Genomic DNA, 13,836 nt, shown 5'->3' with positions numbered 1-13,836 from the left:
TCTCCCACCGGCGTAGCAACCTAGGGACATTCCCCCAAAAGTTGTCGGGCAAAGTCTTCCAACCATCGCCCGAAACAAAGAAGTATCTGGACTTCCAATAACGGAAGGACGAGGGAAGATGAACTACAAGACGGGAGCTCCGGTCCCAGGGAACGAACTCATAGTACCTAAATTCCTTAGATTCTTTTAGAGGGTAAAGGTGGATAGACTCGTTGAGAGTGATCATGTCACCATCCGTTATGGTCGTCCAGATCACCATACAACTTATGACGATCCTCCAGGAGTTCGGCATAAGTTGCCCAGGGGCAATGTGTAGGTGATCTAAGAGTTCCATAATGAATGGATGGACGGGAAACCTCAGGCCGCACGAAAAAGTAGCTTCATAAAAACAGACTTCACCATGGGCAAAGGCACAAGCCTTCTCGCCCTTCCTAGGTAGACGAGCCCTAGTTTCCTCGGGAAATTGGAACCTATCCCTAAACTTATTAAAGACATCCAGCTTCAAGGTACACTTCTCCTTGAGGGCGTGGAAAGGACGGGTAGATGTGGAGGTAGAAGGAAGAATGGACGAAGGTGGAGGCACGGAGGTGGTCGTATCCCTAACAGCCCCATCCACGGCCACACCAGAAGACGAACCCCTCTCTTGACCACTCATTCCCAACTCCGATCCCATAACTTCCGGCCTAAGAACCCCACAGATTGACTTAAACCAAGACAAGGACCGATGAAGTAAAGGATACAAATCACCTAAGGCTAAGTTAAGACCACTATCCCCTACAGCGAAATCCCCAATCTGTGGATACCGTGTGTCTCCGGAAGAATCTAACAAGCCCCCCAAACGAGTAAAAAGAAAGGTGATGGAGGGAGAAATGCTCCTAAATTCAGTATAACCCAACATTCAGAAAAAATATACAACCCCAAAAAAGGAAAAATACAGAAGAGAAGAACATAGTACAACCAAAAACAGAAAAAGCGCAGAAGAAGGCGAACATACCTGAAAATAAGGAGGAAAACTGGACAGATGGAGCAAAATGCGCCGCGGCAACAGTAAACTCAGGGAAGTCAGACACAGAGAAAAGAAGAAATGGAAGTTAGAAATGTCAAACGCAAAAGGAAAGTGAAAGAATAAAAGAAATGATAAGAGGTAAAAGGTTCTTTTTTGCCTTCAAAAATGCGGGAAACTGAAAAGGCAGTCACCGGAAACAAGAACTGCTCACTGATCAGAAAAGGACACGTGGCCACAACGCGTGCCACGCCGCCATAAAACCATAAATGCGGAGAACATAACCCCAAGCGTTAGAAAACTTCTCAAAAAAAAAAAAAGACCTCTCACATTCCTGCGACCGTCCGAATTAGGGACGATCACGGAATAGGGGAGCAGCTGATAGTCCTGAAGAAATATCCGTTCATCGTGGAAGGATGATAACAAAGGACGATACTGAGAACTGACTAGCAAAGACTCCGCCATCGTCCCGCAGTTATGGCGAAGCGTTACACAAACAAACAACGGTCTTCAGCGCCGTTGGATGATCGTTCTATCCATTTAATATCTTACATGTGCGTTACAAATCCTACAATGATCCGATCATTGCAGCAAGGCCAACGGCTAGAAGAAGGGATCCTATATATACCCATTGGTGAAACCCGAGAAGGAGGTACATGAATATAATCTCCAAAAATACTACTCTCTTATTATTCTCTCAATGCTAGCTATTCTAACTTAGCCATCGGAGGCGTGTAGGCAGATGCCACACCGATGTCCTTATTTTTCTTTCCATTGTTTTATAGTCAGGTTAACTCATGGACGGTTCTACTCTGGACGAATCCCTTAACTGACGATCCAGGCATCATCAATAATGAATGATAATTGTTTAGGAAAATTGCATTTGTTGGCAAATAATTTTTTTGTTGGTATATACTATGCAATGATGATAAATTATGCAGTATATTATATAAATACATAATTTAGAGTAATATTGTAGACTTGTGGTTGACCATAGTAGACAAATGGTTTATGTGTGTGTGTGTGTACGTTACTGTCTATATATATGAGCAAGATGAGTGATAGAGATCATAAAAATTTGACAACTAATTAATTTTGATTGTATTTATTGTCAAAATTTTAGATTAATTAGTATGAAAACCAAATTCATTCTTGGTTTTTTATTTATAATGATTACATTAGTCAGTTTACATAATATACATGTTTTAAATTATACAAGAAATATTTTTAAAGAAATTGCATACCAAACACCAGAAAATATTCTCAAGTTCAATTTCAAGGTTGTTATCAAACACTGCAAAATAAGACAGTTTTCTAGAAAATGTTCTTTGGAAAATAAACCATTTTCTAAAAAACGTTAATGCTGAAACAAACAAAGCGTAAGTACTTTGATGTTATGAATTTGTATTAAATTTGTTGTTATTAAATTTATAATAATATTAATTAGATGCTTTTTTTAAGCGGGTTAAATGATTGAATTTGTGTCAATCTAGCTTGTTTAATATTAAGTAGATTGAAATAAGTTGTGTCACATTCACATTCATGTCAACTCTAACACGACTTGTTTATTAAGCATGTCAAATAAGTTGTGTCGTGTCGTGTCAACCTGCTTCACTAATAAGTTGTGTTAGGATCGAAGGGTTATGACACGATTATTAAATTGGTCAGATGTAAGTTGAGTCATTTAGTCGAATCCCCTTACCTTTAAACAACACACTAACCCAAATTGACATAAAAATAAAAAATAAAAATAAAAAAACATTTATCCAAATGCAATGGATTCAAGTGGGGTTGGAGACTTGGAGCCGATATCTCTTAACATAGTATAAGATCAATTCAATTTTCTCTCATTCTTTTTTATTTATTTTTATGAGTTAATTCAAAGTCCTTAATATCATTTTAAGATTGGTGGGTGTGGGTCTAAATGGCTCCAAACATTATATTTTGATTTTAACATCAATTTTGATATATGTGGCCGAACTTGTTACTGTAAGTGCCCGTTTGTTTCAGCTTTTAGGGGCTGAAACGAGCGTTTGTTTAAAAGCTGGACATAAATTACCGTTCGGTGAAGCAGAAACGCAACTTTTATATAAAAGTTGCGTTTTGGACGAAGGCATAAACGTGCAAGACAATTATGTACCTCTAGAGGTCCATAAACAAAAAGTCGAATGCGCGTTTGAATGGTATCCGTTGGGCTCTGCCGAAAAATACCAAATTACCCTTGATAAATGGCTTCAGTTCTCACGCGGTCCTCATTCCTCTCATCTCATCTCTCTGCTCTGCTCTCTCAATAACAAATTTCCAAATCCAAACACAAAAAAATCTATAACAAATTCCCAAATCAGCTAAGGAAAAAAAAAATCAATCCCTTGCATGGGTGTTACAGACGATGTGCTAAGAGAAAAGGGGAAAAAAAAAGCGGAAGAATGGCTGAAGGAGAGCTCTGTGAGTCTGTGGAACATTCTGGGAAAAAAAAAAGAGCAGAAAAGAGTAAAGGAAAGAAAGAGGAAAGAAGGAAAAATGAAAAAGAAAAGAGTAAGGGTATATTTTTAGTAAAGGGAGAAAGGAAAATAAAAATAAGAAGAGGAGGAGGGAGAGTTGGAACGTTATGAGTTTGAAGAAAGTGGTAGGTTGCAAAAGAGGAAAGAAGTAAAAAAAAGAAAAGTGTAAGGGTACATGTGTGGAGGAGAAAAAAAAAAGGGAAAAAAAGGAAAAAAAAAGAAAAAGAAAAAAAATGCAGTATATGTGTGGAGGATAAAAAAGAGGGAAAAAAAAGGAAAAAAAAATGGTATCATAATATTTTCAAAATACTTTCACAATAAATTTTAAGTGGTAGGTTATTATTAGCTAATATTGGTGAGAAAAAAATAATTTTTTTAGAAAGAAAAAAATAATAATTTTAATAGTACGTTCAAATTAAAATCAGTATCAATTTTTATCACAATATTTTCAAAATAAATCTTAAGTGGTAGGTTATTATTAGCTAATATTGGTGAGAAAAAAATAACTTTTTTAGAAAGAGAAAAAAATAAATTTAATAGCACGTTAAAATTAAAATCAGTATCAATTTTTATCACAATATTTTCACAATACTTTCACAATAAATCTTAAGTGGTAGGTTATTATTAGCTAATATTGGTGAGAAAAAAATAACTTTTTTAGAAAGAGAAAAAAATAATTTTAATAGCACGTTAAAATTAAAATCAGTATCAATTTTTATCACAATATCTTCACAATAAATCTTAAGTGGTAGGTTATTATTAGCTAATATTGGTGAGAAAAAAATAATTTTTTTAGAAAGAGAAAAAAAATTTTAATAGCACATTAAAATTAAAATTAATATTAATTTTTATCATAATATTTTCACAATAAATCTTAAGTGGTAGGTTATTATTAGCTAATATTGTTGAGAAAAAAATAATTTTTTTAGAAAGAGAAAAATTGATTTAAGTATGATGAAATAGTTGATTTTTTTTTTTTGAGAATTGAAATAGTTGATTTAAGCATGAACCAAACTCACGTCCCAAAAAAAAAAAAAAACTCTCATATATATATTGTCATTTTTGGTAATTTATCATTCAAATTACTACTTTTATAAGTACTAACAAAATACTCAACTTTTTCAAAAAATATTTTTTAACAACTTCTATCAAACACTCAATTTTTTAAAATACATTTTTTTCATTATATACTTTTTAAAAACTCTACTTTTTCATTATACTATTTTACAAAAAGCTACCAAACTCACCCTAAGTCATTTACAGACCAACTTACTTTAAGATGCCAGGCACGTTCATCCATGATTCACGTGCTTGTCTACCTCTGCAATAGTCGACATTTTTTACGGTTCAGAATCATCAGGCCGATTTTGCTTTAGATATTTTTCCGTAGTTGCGTCTGTACAGTCATTCAATCAATGGACACAAAGACCCTAATTCTTGTGGTTGTGGCCAAAACCAGTTTCTTTCAAAATAGCGTGGAACAGTTCTGGACACACATTTCTTTTTTATGAGGGTCCCTCATGGCCAAGTCTTTGTGGTCATGTTATGTACTACACTGGGACGAAGCTTCTGCTCGAAAGAAACGAACGACGGCAAGTGAATACTTCAATTTAGTGTCCCCTCAAGTCACTAGTGAACACAAAATCTTGGTGTGAGGCTAGAGGCAATTTGAAGAAACTCCAAGCTAGAAGATTTTAAAAATGTCCTATTCATCATGATTCATGGTTTGAAGGACCGCACTGAGATATTTTAACGAGTAACTATCCAATGAAAACAGGCCTAGTGAACTTTAGAGGCTACCAAGAGGCAAGAGGCAAGAGCCAATCGATTAACTCACTAGTGAAAAATAGTGAGTCAATTTATGTCGAGACATGAGAATAAAAAAAAAGTTAACGCGAACCTAAAAGATGACATGTCAATCAAGGAGTTTAAGAGTATTATTTGTGAAGAAAAAAAAAAACACAGTATGTAAGTATAGTAGTCGACTCTTATAAGTCTATTGGGGATCTATATTGACTTTAAATTTTAGAGACTAAGACCTGGTTATTGTTGTTTTAATTCTTTAAAACATTAAACTCTCAATGTCCATTTCATATGCCGACTCCACAATGATTGAATTAGAAATTAAAAGATTCATTCAAGCAATACGCCTTCGAGCTTACATGAATTGGTACAATTGGAGCATTTGTTTTTTGTTGTCGGCCCTTACATGAATGAATTAATTTAAGGACTAAAGCGATTTCATTAATAAAGTAATAGTGATGGTACACCAAAGAACATTTGACAAATTATTTTTCTAATGTTCACCGTTTAGAGACCTGGCCCAATTTCCAAATAGCCATGCGTGGACCTAATTCTAAAATATTGCTTCTCATATTTAGTATAAAAATATAGTTTTTATTTATTTTTAGAGTATACATTCACGATGTAATCATGCTACTTTCGCTGTGGTTAGTGCTGCAAAAAAGAAAGATGAGACTATTGTTTGGTTAAAAAAATGCTGAGTAATTATTGGGTACTCTTGGAGTACCATAAATGTGTACTCCCCCTCTCACATAACTGTGGATCCCACTAATTAAATTTATGGTAGAACCCACAATTCATGTGAGAGGGGAAAAATACGTATTTATGGTACTCCCAGAATATTCAATAATTTTCCAAAAATGCCTTTTTTCTCTTCCCCATTGTACAATGTGAATTTTCATAAATAAAGTCTACTATTTTTTCTGCTAAAAAAAACTATTAAGTGCAGATTCCAACTACCATACCTCCTACTTTTCTTTTGAATTCGGTTAAATGATGCCCTTAAAATTTGTTAATGAATCATTTTAAAAAAGTTTTAATACCACTTTAATGAGAAATATAAAAAGTTTAAAAAAAATTATTACTTTTTTTTTCCTATAAAAAGTTTTTAAAAATATTTTTTAAACCAATATTCTTAAGGCGCCTGTTACGGTTTCTTATTAAAAGCATGTTTAACCTACAAAGAAATATGATTTCCTCCTTTCCATCTAACCTAATCACGTTCTTAACAAATGCGCTTTTGTTGTCTACCAATAGGTCTGCCGTGCCATCTACCAAGCTCTTTTAATCATTCTGCATAACAAAAGCTCCCCTACGGTATTATTGCTGAGGATTATAAAGAAGGAAATGCTTTTTCTTTTTTACCACTCTAGTCAATCCAATTACAACGTCATTTCCTAAAGAGTGAAATCGTGACGACCTTAATTAATCCTAAAGGCCTTGCGGAAAGTTTCAACCTCACCATCCAGTATATTCTTCATGTCTTGGTATATTCTTCATCTCATGATCCCTTTTTCTCTTTTTGGCCTAAACTTCTGTCAATACTAATCTTCGTATTCCCAAATCTTTAACTTTTTTCAATACACATGTAAAGACTTATTTTCTTCAGTTAATTTTAATTTGTTACTTGACTATCGGTTCCAAGGCTAGAGCTATATCGCAATCATATTTTATTAAGACAATTGATGACAACTGTTCATCCAAAAAAAAGTCGTATAGCCACACATGCAACAAAGAAAAAATGGGGTTTGAATTGCCAGCAAGGGCACGTTTTTGAATGGTGCTTCACTGGATACAGCAAAGGGTTGCCCTAATATACGCAATCAAGATACCAAAGGACAATGCCTTATTAAGTAGACAACATTACCACCCTTGTCTTATTAAGTACTTAATTAATTAGACAACTAATTTCATATGGAACTCATTTGAGGTTTTAATTCAATGTACCTGTACATTTCAAATTGTTTTTTCCGTAAGGGAAAAGTTAACAAGGCCCAATTTTATACCTCCTATGACATTGGTATAAAATTTTTATGGGAATGAATGACTCAATCAAGGAGTACAATGTATGCAAAACTTCAAAAGACGGACACGAGAGATGACGAGAGAAGCTAGAACCAATTCAGGCCATTGCACATGTATATTGCTCTTGCTCATATAATAATAAAAAACATTTTTGGAGGCTAAATTAGTAAGATACAGCAGGTCCAGGCCACATAAAATTCGTACAAAACAAGAGGACATTGACAAATACGGTGGCTGTCACGCTTTTAGAGTTCAACCGCATTACACCATCAATTAACCGAAAAAGGAAAAAGAAAAACACAAACTCACATGGAGAATGGGGGTAAAATTAAAATTGCTCTTCCAATCACATATTGCAGAACCTTTCGCAGCAAAAATCGGAGACAAAAAAGGGAGGGTCTTTGAGGCTTTGAGTTCATCTGTGGGCTGTGACCAAGGTCTCAATGAATCTTAGGCCATCGAATCTTGGCGCAAATTTCTCCTTTTCCGCCGTCGTATGCGAGTTTTTGGCATAAGATTTCGAAGTAGGCGAAGAGAGACCCTAAAAGTTCAAAAAAATATATTAGAATTTACCAAACACACACCATAGATTTACACAAGAGACAACCAAAAAAACAAAACTAAAACTGGGTATTTGAAGGAAAAGCGAAAAGGTTATGACTTTGCACGAAATTTTCAAAACGAAAGCTTGAACAAATAAAACCCATTAATAAAAAGGGATTTTAGAATACAATGAAAGCAAAATCTCGTATCTTTCTTCATAAACAAATCACAATTGCAAACACAAAATTCATAAGAAAACTAAACAGATAAACAAAACTACAAACTGGGTATTTCCAGGAACAACGAAAAGAGTCTGAATTTGCATTAAAAATTAAAGTTTTTTTCTTTTTGAAAAAAAAGTTGGAGAATTGTAATTGTAATTGTACCTCGTTGGAGCAAGGATGAAATGAATGGTCACGATCTCCCGCAGAGGAAGAAGAGGAGCCAAGAGCCACGGTGGATGCGGCGAGTACTGATGCCACGAGAGTGCAGGAACCCTTCATTTTGCTTTTGCTTTTGCTGTTGCTGTTTATATGCGCACAGTGACACTGCTATGAACAAACTCTCGGAGCTCCGACGTTGAAAATGGGCGAAACCCGACGAAGCAGCTCGCCGGATCTCGACCACTTGCTTTTTTCCTTTGTCTCAGACTCTGTTTCTGTGAGGCAGGGCAAGAGAGAGGAGAGCAATTGTTGTTTCTTATTTTTGTGTTTCTTTGGTTTGAAGGGTGTGGTGTGGTATGTGGTTAGCGTTTGGTTTTAGTTTTATACCAAAGGGGGGGCCAGGGCTCAGATTCCATAATTCCCCATTTAACGGGATTTAATTTTTTTTTTAGTTCCGGCCTCTCTTAAAAATTAAAATTCTCTTCTTTGTAGTCTGTACGCCTGATTATCCAGTTCATTCCTCTACAAATAGTCTTCCGCCACGTGTTTTTTTTTCCAAAAACAAACACGCATGTTTAAGGGTGTCCACTTATTGGTCTAGGGCGAGTTTGTGCTTAAACCGCACCCAACATGACCAAATCTGGTGAGGAAGAAGTCGACCTGTCCTTAACCAGAGAGGAGCACTAGATAAGCCTCCTATGGGTGGTGGGTAAATCAATCGTACTAGAGAAGCAAAAAAAAAACAACCAAAATCTAGAGGGATCTTGTCGAATTTGGTAGATTTCACCAAATTTTGCCAATTTTGTTGATCAAATTGGGTGTGATCGAGTTTTGGAGGAGTAAACCCACTACTTGACACACCATCAAATACCACAAATAGTAGATCAAGTGGTGATCAACTTGGGTCCGATCGGTTAGGCATGTGGGTTAGGTTGGACAAGTCCTCAGACAACACTATTCATTCAATCGTTGTGGTGAATTATTTTCTTGCCCGCAATTTTTATTTTATAATTTTTCAAAAAAAAAAAATTTGCATTTGTTTTATGGTTTTTGAAAAAAGTTGAGTGAAATTAAAAACAAATATATCAAGAAAAACACATACATGTACATGAATTTTTGATAGATACCTTATGCGTTAGTGTATATTCTTATGAATTAATGCGCTTTAATATCTATAGTTGATTGTCTTTGAATAGTATTAATATATGACTTTTTATGAATTTTTTGGTGGAAAAAATGAAAGTTGAAAACTTTTAAAAATTTGGTAATTTTTTAAAAAAAAAATACGTAATGGCTTCTTCTCCCTTTTTAGATCATCAATCTAGTGGCCAGAGAAACTGCTTTAGCAACTGGTGCCAGTAGTTCAGTGACTGAAAATACCAATTTTTATAATTACTTTATGGGACAGACTGTTATAGACTATTTGTTATTTTTATAACGACGTATCACATTTATATTTCACCGACAATCAATTTATATTAAATAATTGTGAAAGTTGGTACAGAATTCAATTGTCTTCCTAAAATTTGTTTCTTTGATGAATTCGAGCGGTTGAAGGGTAAGTGAAGGTGGGCCTACCGTAGAGTGTTGCATTTAGTTTAATTTTGGCGTCGCTGTAACATGTGGTGGTGGGGAGCGTTGGTTAGGGAATCTGTGGAATAGAGAGTATAGAATAAAAAGGGAAGATGCTTTGATTGGAACGTAAGGTAAAGGCAGTACTTGGGGCAGGTTTGAATTTCGGTTCGGTTTTTCTCTTTTCTCGCTTCGCTCGTCACTCCTCTCTCCTGTTTGCCCAAACTCGATGCCGTTTTACGTCAGTCATTTCAATTTTTCAAAAATTCTCAATTCTCACGCTTTGGTTGGATTCTCAATGCTTTTTTATTTTTGATTTTTCAATAGAGTTGAAAGAAGCGCAGCACCAAATCCCTGACTATTTAATCTCAGCCTTTCCTTTCAGACTATAGACTCTGTGTTGTAAGACTATAGACTATTAAGTGGTGCAAGGGAGACCTGGCATACTTTTAACTATACCGTACCATTTTTTTTATTTTTTTAATGACGCCTACATACATATATATATATATATATATATAATAAACAGTACTGGAACAAAACAAAATATCACATTAATTTTTTTTAACAGGCAAATTCACATATGGATTCATGACCATCTTTAATTTAAATTTATTTATATACTAATTTGGAAATATTGTTAAATTAATATGAATGAATTGCAATAAGTGATTCTTTAAAAAAATAATTTGATAAAAAAAAGAGGGGTTTAGTACTTATTTAGTCTCTAACCTTTACGCTATATGTCTATTTGGTCTCTGTCTTTTAAATATGTTAATTTGGTCTCCAATCTTTTAGTATTATGTCAAAATAATCTTTTTTTTTTTTGAAGTAATAAATGAAAAATACTGACGTGTCTAACAGCCAAAATAAAATATTATGATTTTTGCCACATAGACTACTGTGTCAACATAACCTTAAATAATCATTGAAAGATAAAATAAAAACAATTCCCAAATAAGTGAGTAAAAGTAACACAAACGTGAAGCAAAATTTGGGATAAAAAATTCAAAATCCCTAACTCACAATTGTAGAACCATTGGTTTGCTTTACGTTTTGGTCCAAAGATTAGATAATGGTCAGGCTCAACGGTATAATCTCTCTCTCTCTCAGGCTTTTCTATCTTCAGTTTGAGCTGGTATTATGATTTTTGGTATAACTTTTTCAATTTTCTCGATCAAATGCTTTAATTTCAACTAATTCCTTTTTCTTCATGTTGGGTTTAGAGATTGTATAAACTTGGGCTGAACATGTCCCTGAATCGTTATAATTTCTTTTACGGTCTCCTTTTTCTTGCCATAGACACAGAACAACTTGGTATATTGTATGCTATCATTGTTCTTATTATGCGATTCTTATAAATCTTAGTGCTAAAAATGGTTAAGCAATGTATAGGATGTAATTTGTGGTATAAACAAACTTCATTGACCCTTCATTGGTAGAACTTAACACGAGTAAAGATTAATGGTTGTTTTATCATTAATCTTTACTTCTTGTGCGCCATGATTTTTTCTTCATAATGTGTGAAACCAATAAATCTACAAAATTAATACTGTAGATTTGCCTAGAAGTTTAAAACTACACCAAAAATCAATACCAGCTTAAACTAAGAGGGTGATATTATACTAGCAGATCGGTGACATAGTTAGCCCTTGGCTCCAATTTCATAGTCGATCATCACTATTAGGCATTACCCTCGATGTCACTGGTCACCGTCAAGCCTCATTGTTATCACTAGACCAAAATGTAAAGCAAACCATTTTTTCTACAATTGCAGGTTAGGGATTTTGAATTTTTTATCCCAAATTTTGCTTCACATACTGTGTTACTTTTCTCACTTAACTGGGAATTGTTTTTCCTTTATATTTCAATGGGTATTTAAGGTTATGCTAACATGGCAGTCTATGTGGCAAAAATATTAATATTTTATTTTGGCCGTTAGACACATCAGTATTTTCTATCCACCATTTAATAGTAAGGACCATTTTGACATAGTATCAAAAGGTTAGAGACCAAATTGACACATTTGAAAGATCAGAGACCAAATAGACGTATAGTGTAAAGGTTAGGGACCAAATATGTAGTTTATCCAAAAAAGAGTTTTGTTAAAAAGTACTTTAAGGCTGGTTAACAATCAATTTTTTTTAAAAAAAATTTAACACAACTTTTATGAGAAAAAGAAAGAAAAAAAATGTCAAAACATTAATTACTTTTTTTTCATTAAAACTTTCATAAAATGGTTGACCAACAAATGCCTTTACGGCATCCATTAATATTTCCCAAAATTAAATTGAATAATATTGAAGACACAACAAAATATCATATTATTTTTTAGATTAACATGCCAACTCATACATAAGTCCACGACAATCTCTAATTAAAAATTTTTCTTATAATAATTTAAAATTATTATTAAATTTTTGTAAATTTTTATTGTGTTCATAGCATTACTCAAAATATTCACAGACATAGAAAAAGTTAATTTTTTTTTGCTGTATAAAATTTTTTTTTGATAAATAAAAATAATATATTAGGAAAAGAATTTAATTTTTTTTTTTTAAATAACAAATGGAAAACATGTACTTTGATTATAAATAATGATAGTATGAAAAAAATTATGTAGAATGAGAGTTCAAAAATAAAATAAAAACCATAAGGGTGTGTTTGTTCGGAGGTAAAATACGGTGGATGGAAAACTTTAAAGAGAAAATAGGAAGAAAAACTTTTTTGAGTATATTTGGTTGGGTGAGAAGGAAGGAAAATAAATGGTGGGGCCCATGTGTTTTCTTCCTAAACCCACCAAAAAGTTTTATCCTTAAAATGGAGATAAAACTAAAGGGAAAAATTGGATATTATTTTTGGACAAAAATGCCCCTGTGCAATTACACATGAGCTTCATCCATGTTGCTTTTCTTCCCACCTTTTTTTTTTTTTTTTTTTTTTTCAACTCCTAGATGTTGCCTGCCCATTTTTATTTTTTATTTTTTACCTAGACGTTGCCCGCCTCTTCTTCTTTTTTTTTTTCCTTTTGATTTACTGGGCAAGCGTTGCCTGCCTCTTTTTTTTTTTCTTTTTTTCTTTTGTGTTTATTTATTTAGATTTGATTTTTTTTATGGACATGATTTTTATTTTTTAATAAATTTAGGTGATTTATTTATTTTTTGTCGTTTATCACTTTTTTTTTAATTAGGCATAATTTTTAATAAGGGTATATGCGTAAATTTATAGGAAGGAAAATTTTTTTCGAGCATGTTTGGTTGGGTGGGGAGGAAGGAGAATAAACGATAGAGCCCAGATGTTTTCTCCCCGAACCTACCAAAAAGTTTTTTCTCCAAAATCGAGAGAAAACTAAAGGGAGAAATTGGGCATCATTTTTGGATGAAAATGCCCATGTTGCACATAAGCTTCATTCACATTGCTTTACTTCCCACCTTTTTTTTTATTTTACTGGACGTTGCCTGCCTCTTCTTCTTTTTTCTTTCTTTCCTTTTGATTTACTAGGCAGGCTTGTCTAGTATTTTTTTATTTTTTTTTGCTTTCTTTTGTGTGTGTGTGTGTGTGTGTTTTTTTTGGTTTAGATGTGATTTTTTTTAATAAATTTAGGTGATTGATTTTTTTTTTTTTTTTTTGTTGTTTATAACTTTTTTTGGTTTTAATGGGCATCATTTTTTAATAAGGGTATATACGTAAATTTATACAAACTTATTTTTTTCATCCCTCCATTTTTGTACTCCCAACCAAACAAAAAAAATGAAAATTGAAATACTTTCTATCATCTCACTTTTCCATCATCTCACGATCTTCTATTCTCTCACTTTTTCATCCCTCCAATCAAACGGACCCTAATATTAGCTTTTTTTTTTTTGGTTGAATAACCTAATGCTAGGCTTGCTAGCTACTTATGTTTCGTGTATAAGAATGTAACATGTTCTCCTTTTTTTTTTTTTTTTTTTTTTTTTGAGAGAATTTCAACATATGGTATCCGCTCCTGATAATAACTCTTTAT

The 13,836-nt window shown here is 33.4% G+C and overlaps 1 long non-coding RNA gene across 1 annotated transcript; it reads right to left on the bottom strand.

Moving 5' to 3' along the window:
* Positions 1–7,419: 7,419 nt before the first annotated feature.
* On the bottom strand, positions 7,420–8,876 carry LOC115975163. The gene is made up of 2 exons (XR_004088092.1): positions 8,262–8,876; positions 7,420–7,873 (listed from the first exon to the last, which is right to left on the bottom strand). It is a non-coding gene; the product is annotated as an uncharacterized LOC115975163 (long non-coding RNA).
* Positions 8,877–13,836: the final 4,960 nt, after the last annotated feature.

The sequence above is a fragment of the Quercus lobata genome, chromosome 2 (assembly GCF_001633185.2).
Source record: "Quercus lobata isolate SW786 chromosome 2, ValleyOak3.0 Primary Assembly, whole genome shotgun sequence".
NCBI classification, from domain to species: Eukaryota; Viridiplantae; Streptophyta; class Magnoliopsida; order Fagales; family Fagaceae; genus Quercus; species Quercus lobata.
Note: the sequence above shows the minus strand (reverse complement) of the source record. Positions and strands in the feature narration are given on the sequence as shown.